Source organism: Tupaia chinensis, unplaced genomic scaffold (genome assembly GCF_000334495.1).
Source record: "Tupaia chinensis unplaced genomic scaffold, TupChi_1.0 Scaffold141490_1, whole genome shotgun sequence".
Classification (NCBI taxonomy): Eukaryota; Metazoa; Chordata; class Mammalia; order Scandentia; family Tupaiidae; genus Tupaia; species Tupaia belangeri.
In genome coordinates, this window is record NW_006201352.1 from 1,155,722 (window position 1) to 1,173,350 (window position 17,629).

The 17,629-nt window shown below is 43.9% G+C and overlaps 1 pseudogene; it reads right to left on the reverse strand.

Annotated features, from left to right (window-relative positions):
• Positions 1 to 225: 225 nt before the first annotated feature.
• LOC102481517 (malate dehydrogenase, cytoplasmic pseudogene) lies at positions 226 to 15,553 on the reverse strand (annotated as a pseudogene).
• Positions 15,554 to 17,629: the final 2,076 nt, after the last annotated feature.

The window sequence follows — 17,629 nt, forward strand, 5'->3', positions numbered from 1 at the left end:
ATATATTTTCATTTCAATATATATTTTTGTTTAGGATACAGCACTAACAGCATACTAATAGGCCATCACTCACGAATCTGTACCAAGCAGCACAGTATCTTTAAAACGTGTTGTTTTTCATAAGTAATTTAATTATAGTATTAAAGTTACTTGGTACTAGAATCACAGACGATGCTTAGAGTCTTCCATTTTGGGGCGTTAAGTAACATCTTTATGATTGTCTAGTCAGGCAGTGAAAACAAATTCAAAAGCAGTTTCTTTTATCATCTGCTAGTTCCTTTGCAGTAAAATCCATCTCTTCCTGTGAAAAATCATTAGGGAGACATTCAGCAAACTTTCAGGTCTTATTCTTGATTTCAACAGGGAGTGAGTAGAGCAGATCACCAGGAATACCATGGGAGTTGCCATCAGGAACGGCAGCCATGGACACGCACTCTCCCTCTGAGTTCCGGACCAGGTGTCTCCAGTGTGGTCAGAGACGCTTTTGCAGCAGACATTGCCCTGGACGGTTTCCGAGCCTGGGTGACACCAGTACCATGCTGCTGCCTAGGCGTGATGAATTCTCCCGTGAACCAGCTGTCATCTTTCAGAGCTTTGTAAACACCAACTTCTGTTCCTTGCAGTTTCACCTTGTCCTGGTGGACATCTGGATACTGCGTTGAGGAATGGTTTCCCCAGATAATGACACCCTTCACATCATCGATAGTCACACCAACCTTCCGAGCAATAGCCTGGTTGAGCTTTCGCCTGGCTGTAATCTAAATGAGTCAAACAACTGAAGTTCTCCTTGGGCATGGACAGGGCCGACTTGGGGCCAGTCGGGCAGTTGAAATTGGCTGGGTTTCCCACACCGATAACCTTAACTGACTTCTTGGCACATTCCTCTAAGGTTGTTCCCCGGCATTTGATTTTCACATTTGCTTTAAGTAAATCTTTCCTCTCCATGCCTTCCTTTCTTGGCATGGAGCCAACAAGAATGGCCACATCCAGGTCTTTGAAGGTGGCATCTCCTCAATCTGTCATGATATCTTCCAAGAGGGGAATGGCATGGAACAGACTCATAGTTCCATGAGTACACCATCCAAGACACCATTCGCGGGGGTAAAAGCCAACAGCACAGGAATTACAGGCTGGTCTTTACCGAAGACAGATCCATTTCCAATGTTGTACACCAGTGAATAAACATTCTGACCAGCTGCTCCACTCACAAGGACCCTGGTCGGATCAGATATAATTGGTAACCACGAGGACAATTTTACTACCTGCAAAATGAGTGTCAGGGAGCCAGGTCACCTCCATTGTGGACTTTGTGTGTATGTGTGCGTACTCCAAATATTGTATTTTGTATATGAGTATTTTTTAGGATATGGATTACAGTGATGTATCTTTAACTATTTTGTGTCTTGTTGGTCCTTTTTAGAGACCAGCAGTTGATGTAGTGACTATGTCACTAGACTCCCATGTAGTTGACCCCGGTTCGAGTCCCGGACCCGGAGGCTTAAACTCACGCTGGGCGCGTGTGTGTGCGTGCCCAAGATCCCAAGAGGAGAATGGAGGAGATGGGATTGTTGTGTGGCCATCCCCCCTAGGGGATGATGTCTCGCTTTCTGTCTCTCTGTCTCTCTCTGTCTTTCTGGCAAGCACATGTGCCCTATAGCAAAAACCTCTCAGAAAAAAAAATGTCTTTTTGAATTAAAAATGCTTATATTTTCAGAGAGAAGAGGCGCCTTTGATTGGGTCTTCACACCATAATATACTCCGTGTCTCAGCCAGACCAGGCTGCAGACATGTGCACATGTGTGTGGCATTCTCAGGGGGGTCATGAAATGTGAACTCGGGACCTTTCCCATGTGGGCTCACAGCCATTACCACTGCACCACCACCTGGCCCTGATAAAAAGCTATTGATAAAGATCAATTTATTAGTGTTTCCTTATGGTTAGCATTTTTCTGTACACTACATACATGTTTATGTATTTCAAGTTTATAAACAAATTCTTCTTAAAAACTTTACTGTTTTGGAGACCAGCAGCAGGTAGCATAGTGGTTAAGGTGCTAGACTCCCACATGCCGATCATGGTTTGAGTCCTCTACCCAGTGGCTTAAAAATCATGCTGAGTGCGTGTGTGTGTATGTGTGTGTGTGTGTCCAAAATTCTGAGGGGAGAATGAAGGAGAAAGGATTGCACCATGGCCATCCCTCCTAAGTGATGATTTCTCATTTTCCCTCTGTCTCTGTTTGTCTCTCTCTGGCGAGCACATGCATCCTACAGAAAAAAAATCTTCAACAAACAAAAAACATGACTTGTTTGGTTTCTTTATTTGGATCTACAATTATCTGGAATAAAACTTTTTAAAAATGCTGCCAAAAGCCACATACACTTGCCAAAGAGAGACAGAGACAGGGGGACAGGGAGAGGAAGAGACAGAATGAACTCTCATGGACCCATAGTCACATCACAATCTCTTTTCCTCCGTTTTTCCCTCCTGTCAGGATTTTGGGCATGCATGCACATGTACCCAGCATGTATTTCAAGCCTCTGGGTTTCAGAGTCAAGCTATGCAGTTGACCATGTGGGATTCAACTCCTTAGTCGCCAGGCCATGGGAGAGCCCTAGAATAAATTTCCGTTATGGTGTGAGGTAGGGATCAAAGTTAATTTATTTTCCTATGGGTTTTCAATGAATCAATACCAATATTGAAAAGGTCCCCTTCACTGGCCAGTGTGTGGCATGGTGCATAACACAATTGGATATCACATGACAAACTGCTCAATTTGAGTCCAGACCCCACAACTTGAAAAACATGCTAGGTCCATGTGCATACATGCCAAAAATCATGAGAAGAAAAAGGAGAAGAGATTGTAGTGTGGTCAAACCCCCCAGGGAATGCTTTCCCACTTTCTCTGTCTCTTCATTGAGCATACTTACCTTATAGGGAACATTTTAAAAATAATTAATTCTTTAATTGTATTTATTATTACTTTAATTTGTTATAGGGCACATGCACGAGAGAGAGAGAGAGAGAGAGAGAGAGAGAGAGAGAGAAAGTGAGAAAGCAAGTCCCCAGATCTGGGACTAAAACCACAGTCAGCCACAGCCATGTGGAAATCCAGCACCTTAACTACCATGCCACCTGCTGACTCCATAACAAATACATATTTTTTTTCTTTTTGAGAGATTTTTGCAATTGGACATACGCACTTGCAGGGAAAGCAGAGAGATAGAAAGTGAGAAATCACCCTCAGGAGGGGGATGGTCAAGCCACAATTCCTTCTCTTCCATTCTCATTTTGGGATTTTGGGCACATACACACAGGTGTCCAGTATGAGTTTCAAGCTGCAGGGTCTGTGACTCGATCTACAGTCGAATATGTGGGAGTCCGGTCCCTTAACCACCACATCACCTGCTGGCCCCACAAACATTCTTTAAAAAACCCTCCTGCCCATGCATTTTAATGGCAACTTTATTTTAAGTCAAGTGCCCCAGTAAGTGTGGGTCTATTACTGGACACTGTTCTGTTTGTTGTTTTTATCTTTTATAATTACCAATGTATTTTAATTACAGTAGTTTTGTTAAAAAGATTTGCTATTGGATAATAGTATAAGTCATCCCATTTTTTCACTTACTTTTAAAGAAAGTGGGGTCTTCACTGTTATTGGCTGATTGCATTTCCATATGAATTTTGAAACTTTCTAATTTCCCCAATGAAACCGAGTTTTGTATCTGAAAACATTATTTTTCGAAGTTCATGTTTATTTATTTCTTCCATGAGATCTGTAGAAGTAGAGCCAAAGAAATTGAGAGAGATGAAAAGAAAAGGACAGAGAGATAGGCCACTCCAAACAGGTCTTCACTCTGCAGTACCATCTCCGGCGTCAGCAGCCTGGACCAACGGCATGATCACATGCCTGGCTTACACAGGGAGACCTCCGGATGTGAACCCAGCACCCTCCTGGGTGGTCTCAGCATTGGGGAACATGCATTACCTCTGTGTCACTATGGCTGACCTGGATCTGAATATTTTAATCTGGGGTTTGCGCTTTTCAGTGAAGGTCCAGATAGTACATTCTTTAGGCTTTGTAGACTATGCGGTCTGTTACAGCAATTCAGTTCTGGTGTTACAGTGACAAACAGCCAGTGAACATGTAAACAAATAGGTATGTCTCTGTCTCAGTAAAACTCAATTTTATTTATTTATTTTTAGAGATTTTTTTTAATATGAGAGAGAGAGGGAGAGACAGCCCCCCCCCATAGGGTCTACAAGCTGTGACCCAGCGCCAGCCTCAGCCAGACCGTGTCATGACAGTACGCATGTGTGAGCGCAAGCCCCTCCCACGTGGGGCCAACAATGCAGTTACATTATAGCTGTGCCACTGGCTGTCCCCTAATAAAACTGTGTATGTGAAACCACGTGGTGGGTTCAGTTTGGTTGACTGTAGTTTGCTAAGCTCTGGTGTAGGTCACCCATTCTTTGCTTTTTCATATTTATATCGAATTCCCTAAATTTCCTTGTATTCTTTGCGTATGTTGCATCTGACAAGTTTTTATAGATCCTATTTCCATTGTCGTTTAGCTCAAAACATTTTTCTAATTGCCATGATGGTTTCTTTTTGTTGACTCATGAATTATGTTGGTCTTCTCTGAATTTCCAAGCAGTGAGGGATTTCCGGGCGATGCTGCTGTTTACTTGCAGCCTGGTCTCACTGTGGTCAGAGAGCAGTCTGTGGGGGTAATCCCTTCAGACTGCTGAGCCCTGCTTTATGGCCCAGCGTGTGGTTTGTTTTCATGAACATTCCGTGTGCTCTGGAGTATGTGCCCTGCAGTTGTTGGTTACGTTGCTCTACGTGTTTTTGTTGGCTCTCGTTTGTTAATCATACTGTTCACGTTTCCTCTATGTTTTCAAACTGCTATTTTTTCTTTCAGTAACTGAGAGCGGTATGTTATAATCCCCTCTGTGACTGTGGACTGGGTGACCTCTCCCGGGCTCTCTCTTTTTGTTTGAAGGCTATGTTTCTGGCTGCATGCACGCTTAACATGTTTACATTCTCTTGGCAAATGACTAACATTATGAAATAGCTCTAGTAATAAATCTTGGCTTAAAGAATATATTGTCTAACTAAATGTTGTCATAACTGCATGTTATAGTTATATAATAACTACAGTGTGTTGTTTTAAGTATACGTTAATATAGCTATGTCAGTTTTTTCTATTTTAATTTCAATTTCTCATATTTAAGGTTCATGCTTTTTATTTATTTATTTATTTATTTATAAATATTTATTCACTTATTTAATTCCATGTGTTATTATTATTTGTTAATTTGACCAGAGAGAGACAGAGAAAGGGAAAGTGAGACAGCAAGTCGCCAGGTCTGAGACTCAAACTGTGGTCTTCATGTGAGAATCCAGCACCTTAACCACCATGCCACCTGCTGGCCCTGGTACATACTTTTTATAATGACTACATAATGTTTTAGATATCTGACAACTTTTGGATTAATAGATTTTTTTTTTGAAAATGATTCCATGGGCAGCAGGTAAGTGCTGCCCCGGGGACACCAGACATCATGGTCATCCAGGAACACATACTGGGCAGAAAGCTGGAGGAAAAAGGATTGTTTTGTTACCAAGCCTTGTTGAAGAATGCTCTCTTTCTCTCTCTCTCTCTCTCTCTCTCACACACACACACACACACATGCACACGTGCGCCCTCTAGCATAAATATATTTTTTTTAAAGAAAGAGAACTATTTCATTTTTCTTTATCCTACTAACTCGTTAGTTATAAATTTGGTTATGATTTCTGTTCTGGTTCCCTTAGAGAATACAACACCCACCTTCGCCGTTCTGCATCTGCTTTGTTGGATGTTACCATTTATCAGGCAAGGCAAGGCCCTGCACTTCAGGCTGGTTTATCTTCTTTATCTTCTGTGCTGTGTTGCTGTGTACTTGATTCTGCGTATTTCTTAATTCCCCCCGTACATTGTTGCTTTTAAGAAGTCAGTATATACTTACTCATGTATTTGCTATTCCTGTTACTACTCATTTCTCTCTACCTTTTTGTGCTTTTGGTATTTCATTTTGTTTTTGCTATGGAGTGCATGCATTCACCATAAGCGGATAGAGACAGAGAGACAGAGGAAGAGAGAGAAAGCACCCTCCAGAAGGTATGGTCGTGCCACAATCCCTTTTTCTCTCATCTTCTCTTTGATTTTGGGCATGTACCTGTATGTGCCTGGTGTGTTTATCAAGCCACTGGGTCCAGGACTCGAACCATGCAGTTGACCATGTGGGATCCAGCCACCTTAACTACCATGCCATATGCTGGCATTGTGTGTCTACTTAGTTTTTGCTTTTTAAAGAATTATTATTTTATTATTATCATTTTAAAATTTGCCATAGGGCATGTACACGCATCAGAGAGAGGCAGAGAGAGAGACAGAGAGAGAAAGAGAGAGGGAGAAAGTGAGAAAGCAAGCCACCAGGTCCAAGACTTGAACTGTCATCAGCCATGTGAGAGTCCAGCACCCTTACCACCATGCCAACTCCTGGCCTTGTGTGCTTCTGCTTTAGATCTGTTTCTCTTTTTTTTTGGAGAGATTTTCACTGTAGGGCGCGTGCGCTCGCCAGACAGACAGAGAGAGACATAGAGACAGAAAGCGAGAAATCACCCCCCAGGGGGGATGGTCACGCCGCAATCCCTTCTCCTCCATTCTCCTCTCGGGATCTTGGGCACGCACGCACACGCGCCCGGCGTGAGTTTTAAGCCACCGGGTCTGGGACACGAACCGCGGTCGACTACGTGGGAGTCCAGCGACATAGCCATTAGGCTAACTGCTGGTTCCCAGATCTGTTTCTTTTGATATTTTAGTATTGGTCTATTAGCAGCACATTTTCCAAGATTTTACTTGTCTAAACTATCTTTATTTTACTTTCATTTTATTTGTTTATTTTTTTAATTTTATTTTTATTATTTAAAATTTTTAAATTTAATTCTATTTGTTATTGTTATTTTTTTTCAGTTTGACCAGAGAGAGACAGAGAGAGAGAGAAAGGGAAAAGGCGAAAGTGAGCCACCAAGTCCAGGACTCAAACCGTGGTCAGCCATGTGGGAATCCAGCACCTTTCACCACTATGCCATCTGCCAGCCCCTCCATTTATTAATTTATTTTATGACAGAGAAAGAAATCGAGAGACAGTCACCTTTGATGAGGTCTCATCATGCCACAGTCCTTCTCCCACCAGTCTTTTAGCCATCAGGACTTGCCTCATGGTCATATGCACATACTCAGCATGCAGCTCAACCAAGGATCCGAATCTTCCAAATGGCTTCCAAGTGGCTTCAAGCATTGCAAGGCAGTACCCTACCATCTGTGTCACTGTAGCGGGGCCATATTTCATTTTCCGTTGAGAAATAATAATTGTATTGTTATGGGGTACATGTGATGTTTTGATACATATTTACATTACAGAATGGTTAAATGAAGCTAATTTACAAATCTATCACTTCACATATTTTTCATTTTTCTTGTGAAAACATTTAAAACCCATTCATTTAGCAATTTTGAAATATACACTGCCTTTTTATTTCTTACAGTCACCATTTTGTGCAATAGGCCCCTAAAGTTTAATCCTCCTACATAACTGAAACTTTGTACCCTATAGTCAACATCTCTCCTTTCTCCAGCTACTCTTTTTTTCCAATTTTTGTTTTTGGAGAGGTTTCTTGCTATAAGGTGCGTGCACTCACCAGAAAGACAGAGACAGAGAGACAGAAAGCGAGAAATCACCCCCCAAGGGGGATGGCCATGCCGCAATCCCTTCTCCTCCATTCTCTTCTCGGGATCTTGGGGGGACATACACATGTGCCCAGCGTGAGGTTTTTTAAGCCACCAGGTCTGGGACTTAAACCGCGATTGACTGCATGGGAGTCCAGTGACATAGCCATTACACCCGCTGGTGGTCCCCTTTTTTTCCAATCTTCATTTTTCAAAAGATATTTTAACTGAGTATACATTTATAGTTGGCTTCTTCAAAGACACCATTTTATTATCTGGCTTTCATCATTGCTATTGAGAAGTCTGCTGTCAGTCCTTTTGTTACTCTTTCAAAGATAACATTTTTAGGGAATCAGCAGTTAGCGTAATGGCTATGTCGCTGTACTCCCACGTAGTCAACTGCGGTTCGCGTCCCGGACCCGATGGCTTAAAACTCACGCTGGGCACGTGTGCGTGTGTTCCCAAGATCCCAAGAGGAGAATGGAGAAGAGATTGTGGCATGGCCATCCCCCCGGTGGGTGATTTCTCGCTTTCTGTCTCTATGTCTCTCTCTGTCTGTCTGGCGAGCGCACGTGCCCTATAGTGAAAATCTCTCCAAAAAAAAAAAAAAATGTAACATTTTTAGATGATTCCCTTTCATTTGTTTTCCATAGTTTGATATGATTTGCTGTAATGAAAAGTCTGGCTACATTTTTTAATGTTTAAGTTTCACAATTTTCAAACCCCAACCCTCCTTTTTACCTTTTTAACCTGCGTTTAGGCATTACCTTCCTGACCTAATCACTTTCTCAAGGCCTCACCTCTCAATGCCCTGGGGGTTAGGGTTGAACATAGGAATTTTGTGAAGGACGCAAACATTCAGAACACAGCATCAACCCACGAGGCACCCTAATCTAGTAAAGCTGACCCAGAAAAGGAACTGTCAAGGGCCCCATTCTTTCCCTAAAAAAAAAGAGAGTTTGATACATGTTGCTAAACATTTTCTACCTGATCCCATTTGTATAACATTTTCCGTTTTATCCTCTTCACCTCTACTTTTAGTCTGAACATTTTCATACCTCTGTTTTCTGGTTAATTAGTTTTCTCTTCTGATAGACATAAAAAACTAACAATTGAAATGTTTCTTTTCATTATGTAGTTTTCAATTTTAGAATGTCTTTTTTTTTGGAGAGGTTTTTGCTATAGGGCGCGTGCGCTCACCAGACAGACAGAGAGAGACATAGAGACAGAAAGCGAGAAATCACCCCTCAGGGGGAATGGCCACACCGCAATCCCTTCTCCTCCATTCTCCTCTCGGGATCTTGGGCACACATGCACACGCGTCTGGCGTGAGTTTTAAGCCACCGGGTCTGGGACGCGAACCACGGTCGACTACGTGGGAGTCCAGCGACATAGCCATTACGCTAACTGCTGGTCCCTCAACTTTAGAATATCTGATTGGCCATTTTTTTTTTTAATAGATGACAATTATCTGGTGACGTTCTCCGTAATTTTCTCTGTTCTTTGAGCGTATTTATCCCAGTGTTTTGTGTATATGTGTGAAAGTTTTTTTAAATTTACTTTTGCTTCGGAGAGAGAGAGAGAGAGACCAAACAGGTCTCTGCTATCCACCCTAGCCTCAGCCAGTTGGAGGCCCAGGTACAGGCTTACATGTTTACGGGGAGACCTGGGGATGCAGCCTGGGACCTTCCCATGTGGCCTGAGCTTTGTGGAGCAGTGCGTTACCGCAGTGCATCCATGGCTGGCTGAATTGTAATTATTCTAAAGTCTAAGTCTAAATACTCCAATATCTGGTTTCTCTGCAGTCTGCTTTCACTGTTGTTCTCCTGATTTTCAGCAGTTGGTCTTGTTGCCTGTCCTGCCTGTGATTTTTTTTTTTTTAAAGTTTTTGCTGTAAGGTGCATATGTTTGTTGGAGGGAGACAGAAACAGGGAGAGAGAGAATGAGAAAACACCCTCCCAAAGGGGGTATAGCCATGCCACAATCCCTTCTCCATCATTCTCCTTTTGGGATTTTGGGCACACATGCACATGTGCCCAATGTGGTTTTCAAGCTGACGAATCCAGGATTCAAGCCAAACAGTTGGCTACATGGGATCCAGTCCCCGTAATATCCATGCCACCTGCTAACCTCTTGCCTACAATTTTTTTATTGCATGCTGAAAATTGCATGTGGAAAATTTATGTATGACATTTTTGTTTTAGAAAGGGCTTAATTTTCTTCCTCTTGCCAAACAGAATGTGGCTAAATCATGTCTATTTAGTCACAACTGACCTGTTTTACATCTACTGCTTTTCCCAGCTTTTTTAGAGTCTCAGCTGAAAGCTGAGGTTTTTGTTTCTGTGTTTGCTTTGTCCTCTGTGAGAGGGGGAGAGAGGGAGGGAAACGCACAGAGACAGAGGGAGGCATTTTCGGTGGAGCTGCCATGTTGCCATCCTCCCGCTCCAGCGTCGTGACCAGCCAGGGTCACAGATCAGACAGCCAGAGCTGCTATGTTCCGGCTGGCCTGGGAATGGAGCCCGGGCCTCTCTTGTGGCTCCCATCTACCACAGGCTGACTCTACTGTGGGCGGGCCGCTGTGAGTGTACTGCTGCTGACGTGGTTTTTCAAACCCTCATCCTTGGTTTGACCTACGCATCGGCTTGTGTCTCCCCAGCCCCATAGTCTGCGATTCTCGGCTCAGCCTTTAGCTCCGTAGTGGCTGCTTTCCAGCAGGGTTCTCCTGGTCCCTCCCTGTGCTGACCTGGATCTGCAGGTGCTGGTGCGCACTTGTACGTGCTCCCACTCTGCTATCTCCTTCCCCCACTCATGGCCCTTGTCACCCCTGACCTCTGAGTTTCCAGTCTAACACAGAAGCGGGGCATCCCCAGAACCCAGTTGTACTGGCACCTCAGTCTTGGTCTCCCGGCCTCCACAACTGTGAGAAATCCATCTCTGCTGTTTGTAAACCACTCAGCCTAAGGTATTTTGTTATGGTGCCCCAAAATAACACAGCCCAAAGTTGGTACCGAGAGGTAGGGGTGCTGCCGTCAAAATACCTTACTTACCATGGAGAAACAGCCTTGGAAATGGGTAGAGGCTGAAAGATTTCTGAAGTACGTGCTAGAGAAAGTCAAGATTGTTGTGAAAGGACTTTTAAAGGGGATTCCGATGAAGGCTCAGGAAGGAAAGAGGAGTTGTCAGGAAAGCTTCCACTTTCTGGAAGGCTACAGAACGTACAGAATGTCGGTAGAAACATGGATGGTGAAGGTTGTTCCAATGAGGTCTCTGAGAGGATAAGAAACAGGTTACCGAACAACGGGAAAGTGGCAAGGAATGTGGCTGAATTGGGCTTGTGTTCCAGCATTTCGTGAATGCAGAACTTGTGAACAATGAAAGGAGATATTTAGCTAAACAAAGTGTTGCAGGAATGAGTGGCTTGCTTCCTCCTATTTGCTCACAGGAAAATGTGAGAAAAAGAAATGATTTTAAGATGGAATTATTAAGCCAGAAAACAGCTGGAACTTAAAGATTTAAAAAATTCTCAGCCTATACATATTGCAAAAAATGAAAAAGCCTATTCAGGAAAGAACATTAAGGGTGCTGCTTCGCAGCTACTGGATAAGGTTGGTATAGGTATAACCGGACTCAATCAGCCACTCCAACAGGAAAACTGTCAGCTTGAACTGAAGAGGAAGGAGGTGAGAAGGAAGAAGGAAGGTTGTTCGTTATCTTAAATATCACAAGACAAAACCATATAGCTATTTAGCTACAGATGTGTGCTAATCTTAAAGAAAAGGGAGAAATGAAAAAGAATGATTGATTTAATATTATTTATTCATTCTTTTTAAAGAATTATTTGTTTTCATTTTATTTGTTATTATTGTTATATATATTTTTTTTGGGGGGGGAGAGGTTTTTGCTATAGGGCGTGTGTGCTTGCCAGACAGACAGAGAGAGACATAGAGACAGAAAGCAAGAAATCACCCCCCAGGGGGGATGGTCACGCCACAATCCCATTATTGTTATATTTTAAAATTTGACCAGCGAGAGACAGAGAGAGAGAAAAAGGGAAAGCGAGAAAGCAAGCCGCCAGGTCCAGGACTCGAACCACGGTGGGCCATGTGAGAGTCCAGCACCTTCATCACTGCACTGTCTGCCGGCGCCTTTATTCATTTATTTTAATTTGACCAGAGGGAGGAGTGGAGAATTGAGAAAGCAAGCCATCAGGTACAGGACTCAAACTGTGGTTAGCCATGTGGGAGTGTCCAGCGCCTTAACCACCATGCCACCTGCTGATCCCTGAGAAATTATCTTAAAGACAAAACAGAGAAAATCAGAGCTGCCTCCTCATTTTCAAATGGGGGGACCATTGCCTTGCTTTCAACACAGACAGGCTCTAAAGTTATGAGGGCATGGCTAGCTGGAAGGGCCCTGGGAGTGCTACCTATACTGCTATGGCTTGAATGATGACTTGTCCCTCAAAGGTACATGCTCCGGAGACAGTTTCACAATGCAGTAGCACCAGGAGGTGGCGAGGTCTTTAACAGGTGAGGCTTGATGTGGCTGTTTGGATCGTGGAGTCACCACCCTCATGAATAGATGAATGCTCTTTCATGAAAGGGTTCTTGTTCTTTTTTTTTTTTCTGGAGAGGTTTTTGCCATAGGGCACGTGTGCTCGCCAGACAGACAGAGACAGAGAGACAGAAAGCAAGAAATCACCTCCCGGGGGGATGGCCACACCGCAATCCTTTCTCCTCTGTTCTCCTCTTGAGATCTTGGGAACGCACACACAGGCACCCAGTGCGAGTTTTAAGCCACTGGGTCCGGGACACAAACCGCGGTCGACTACATGGTAGTCCAGCGACGTAGCCATTACGCTAACTGCTGGCCCCTTGCTCTTTTTGATTTTAAATTTTTTTTGGAGAGGATTTTGCTATAGGGCACATATGCTCACCAGAAAGAGAAAGACAGAGAGATAGAAAGCAAGAAATCACCCCCCAGAGGGCATGGCTATGCCACAATCCCTTCTCCTCCATTCTCCTCTTAGGATCTTGGGCATGCACACACATGCGCCCAGCCTGAGTTTAAGCCACTGGGTCAGACACTTAAACCGTGGTCGGCTACATGGGAGTTCAGCGACATAGTCATTACACTAACTGCTAGTGGATTCTTGTTCTCACAGGAAGGGGTTACTTCTTCCTAGAGTAGTTGTTATAAAAGAAAAAAATTGTCATTAGGGCTCTCTTTCTTTCTCTGCTGACTTTTCTGCTTTTCGCTGCCATGTCTGCCGTATTACAATGCAGCAGAGGCTGCCAGATGCCAGCTGCATCCTCTCGAACTTTTCATCCACTGGAATCATGAGTCGGATTCTTGTTCTCACAGGAAGGGGTTACTTCTTCCTAGAGTAGTTGTTATAAAAGAAAAAAATTGTCATTAGGGCTCTCTTTCTTTCTCTGCTGACTTTTCTGCTTTTCGCTGCCATGTCTGCCGTATTACAATGCAGCAGAGGCTGCCAGATGCCAGCTGCATCCTCTCGAACTTTTCATCCACTGGAATCATGAGTCAGACAAACCTCTATTCTTTAAAAATCTCTCAGTCTCAGATATTCCCTTCCTTCCTCTCTCTCTTTCTTTCTTTTTTCTTCCCTTCTTCCTTTCTTTTTTTTAGAGCCAGATTTTTGCTATAGGGCATGTGTGCTCACCAGCGAGACAGAGAGAGACAGAGAGACAGTAAGTGAGAAATCACCCCCCCATGGAGGATGGCCACACCACAATCCCTTCTCTTTTATTCTCCTCTTGGGATTTTGGTGACTCACGCACACATGCCTGGCATGAGTTTTAAGCTGCCGGGTCCAGGACTCGAACCATGGTTGACTATGTGGGAGTTCAGCAACATAGCCATTACTCTACCTGCTGGTACCCTAAGGTATTTTCGTTTAGCAACACAATAATGAATCAGGACACCTGCCCAGCAGGGATGCAGGGCAAGATCAATCCCCTAGTGGTTCTGGAAGGTGGGACCTCTATCCCAGCGTGTCTAGAAATCAGGACTGCTGCCCAGTGGGCATAGACCATTGAGCCAAAGAAGATTATCTTGAGTTTTAAGATCTCATGAGAGGGACCAGCAGTTAGCATAATGGGTGTTGCTGGACTGCCAAGTAGTCAACTGCGGTTCGAGTCCCAGACCTGGTGGCTTAAACTCATGCTGGGCGTGTGTGTGTGTGTGCCCAAGATCCCAAGAGGAGAATGGAGGAGAAGGGATTGCGGCGTGGCCATCCACCTTGGGGGGTGATTTTTTGCTTTCTGTCACTCTGTCTCTGTGTTTCTAGCGAGCGCATGCACTCTATAGTGAAAACCTCTCCAAAAAAAAAAAAGAAAAAGATCTCATGAGATGGGGACCAGCAGGTGGTGTAGTGGTTGAGGTGTTGGACACTCCCACATGGCTAACAATAGTTCAAGTCCTGGACCTGGTGGTGGCTTGCTTTCTCACTTTCCTTCTCTCTCTCTCTCTGGTCAAATTAAAATAAATGAATAAATTTTTAAAAATAAATAATTCTTTAAAAAAAGATCTCATGAGATGTGCCTTGTTATGTTTGGGCTTGCTGGGGAATTGTCATCTCTTCCTTATTTTACATTTCTCCCTTTTGGAATAAGAATGTCTATCCCATGTCTGTCTTTTTTTTTTTTTTTTTTTTGGGGGTTTTTTTTTTTTTTTTTTTTTTTTTTTTTATTGTGTATTTGCGTTCCCTATCGAGAGAGACAGAGAGATAGAAAGTGAGAAATCACCCCCCAGGGGGGATGGCCATGCCGCAATCCCTTCTTCTCCATTCTCCTCTTGGGATCTTGGGCACGCGCATGCACCCGGCATGAGTTTTAAGCCACTGGGTCCGGGATGCAAACCGCGGTCAACTACGTGGGAGTCCAGCGACATAGCCATTACGCTAACTGCTGGTCCCAATCCCACGTCTGTCTTATCATGGTGTTTTGAAAGCATTTAACTTGCTTGGTTTCACAGATTTACAGCTGGAGAAGATTTGCCTTAGGATAAATTGCATCTTGATCTCACTCATATCTGATTCGGGTGATGTTTAGAGAAGTCTTTGGACTTTAAACTTTAGAGTTAATAGTAGAATAAAACTTCTGGGACTTCGGGATGGAATGAATGTATTTTGCATGTGAGAAAGACATGAATTTTGGGTGGGATCGGGCCAGAATACAATGGACTAATGTTTGTGTTACTCTAAAATTCCTGTGCTGAAACTGTAATCCCCATATGATGATGGGCTGGTTAATTTGGGGTGTCAACTAGGTTGAAGGATGCTTGAAGATGGGTGAAATATTGTTTCTAAGTGTGTCTCAAGAGTGTTGCTAGAAAAGATTGGCATGTTAGTCAGTGGACTGAGAGAGGAAGACCTGCCTTTCATGTGGGTAGGCACCATGCAATCTGCTAAAAGAGAAAAGTAGGAAGTGAGGTTTTGTTCCCCTCCCCACACACACCTACACGTGCTCTCTTGACAGTTTCCCCAGAGAATGTTGTGTGTTTCACTCCTTGTCGTTCTGCCTGCCCCACCCCTGACTCCACCGGCCTTTGGCTGTGTTTGTTTCTGCTGGCTCCTGGCACCTGATCCCACAAGACAGACAGATTCCTAGTTTTTAAACTTTTGGCTCTGGACTTATGCCAGGGGACACTCAAGTGTGCTTAGGCCTATAAGAACCCCCTTTAGGCCTTAGAGAGAACTAGGCTAGCTTACCTGTGTCAGTCTTTCAGCTTTTTCTTCAGCTTGCAGATAGGCCATTATGGGACTTCCCTACCTGTGCTTATGTGAGATTTCTATAATAAATCCTTTCTTTTACATATATATTTATCATGTTGACTTTGTTTCTCTGGAGAACCCTGACCAATACAGAAGGTATTTGGAAGTAAGGTTTGGGATGTAATTAGGTCGTGAGAGTGGAGCCTTGATGAATGGACTGTTGCCCTTGTAAGAGACCAGCAGCTCCCCAGCTCTTCCTGCCTGTGAGCTCTGCAGCCTGTAACTTGGAAGAGGGCCCTCAACAGGACCAGAACACGCTGACATCCTGAGCTTGGACTCCCAGCATCCAGAACTGAGAGGAAAACCAATTGTCTGTGGTTGGTAAGCCACTCAGTTCATGGAACTTTGTTATAGGCACCTGACCTAATTTCCAGCCCCAAATCCCAAATGGAGGGAAGGCCATAAAATTAGTTTATGTTTTCATATCTGAGTCATAATTTAGAATAAAAATGACAGTGAAGTGTTCCTTAAAACATCCGTTCTTCTTATCCCAGTTAGGTGCCAGCATATGCTCTAGATCACTGCTTTCAGCTGGCTTCCATAACCCACACAAGTGTAAAACCCGCACGGCCTACAGTATTCACTCGGTTGTTTCTATTTTTTTTTTAAAGATTTTTGCCATAGGGCTCACAAGCTCACTGGAGAGAGACTGGAACAGAGAGCAAGAGAGGGAAAATGAGAAGAGTCACCCTGCCCTGAGGAAATAGCCACACTGCAATCCATTTTCCTTCATTTTCCTCTTAGGATTTTAGGCACACAGGCACCACACCAATTGTGTTTCTTAAGCTACCAGATCTGGAACTCCAACCATGGAGTTGGCCATGTGAGATCTACTGCCTTAACCCCCACACCACCTGCTGGCCACTCTCTGGGGTCTTTTTTTTTTTGAGAGAATTTTGCTATACGGTGCATGCACTTGCCAGAAAGACAGAGCAAGACAGAGAGACAGAAAGAGAGAAATCACCCCCCAGGGGGGATGGCCATGCTGCAATCCCTTCTCCTCCATTCTCCTCTTGGGATCTTGGGCACGCACGCACACATGCCTGGTGTGAGTTTTAAGCCACCGGGTCCGGGACACGAACCGCGGTCGACTACGTGGGAGTCCAGCGACATAGCCATTACGCTAACTGCTGGTCCCTCTCTGGGGTCTTAATCCTTCATGTGTGACATCTGACCTGCCTGGGCATCTTTATTTATTTATTTATATTTCAGCTTTTATTGTTACTCTCAGGGGGATGGTCGGTCTGACACCGGCTACCTATCTTCAGTCAGAATCAGAAGTTGGAGTTAAGTTTTGCATGGGACGTGGCATATCAAAAATGTCTAAGTCGTGGTCAGTGCTCTTTCCTGATGAACAATCATTAATATTTCTTCTGGACAGTGAGGGAGCACTCCTCATTCCTTTGATTTCTCAAGACATGCAATGAAGTGTTCTCATTGCCCTGAAAAGGAGCTCACATTTGACAGTGGGCAGGGAAGAGCCCCGAGTCTGCATCAGCACACTTCAGTATAGGGACCACGTTAGGGAAGCATTAAGACAGACAGGAGCTGCAGAGACCAGCTGGAGTTTGAAGCCTCTGAAATTGCAAGCGAAGATCTTGTTTACCTGTGTATGCATTTCCATCAGGTCCTTGAAGGGTCCTTGAAGTAAGAAAGGCTGAGAGTCAGAAGTCTCATCTGAGAAACCGACGCAACCCGAGAGAGAAAGCTATACGAGCCTGCCTCTCGGTGTTCACATGGCCTTTATACGAGCCTGCCTCTGGGCGTGCACGCGGTCTTTCTTGGTACGTGTAGAGAGAACTCTCTAGTGTCTCTTCCTCTTCTTAACAGGATAGCAGTCCTATTAGATCAGGGCCTCACCCTTCAATTTCACTCAGCTTTAATTACCTCCTTAAAGGCCTGATCTCCAAACGCAGTCGCAATCTAAGGTACTGGAGTTAGACCTTCAATATGTATATATGTGTGTGTGTGTGTGTGTGTGTGTGTGTATATGTATATATGTGTGTGTATATATATGTATATATGTGTGTGTGTATATATATATGTATATGTGTGTGT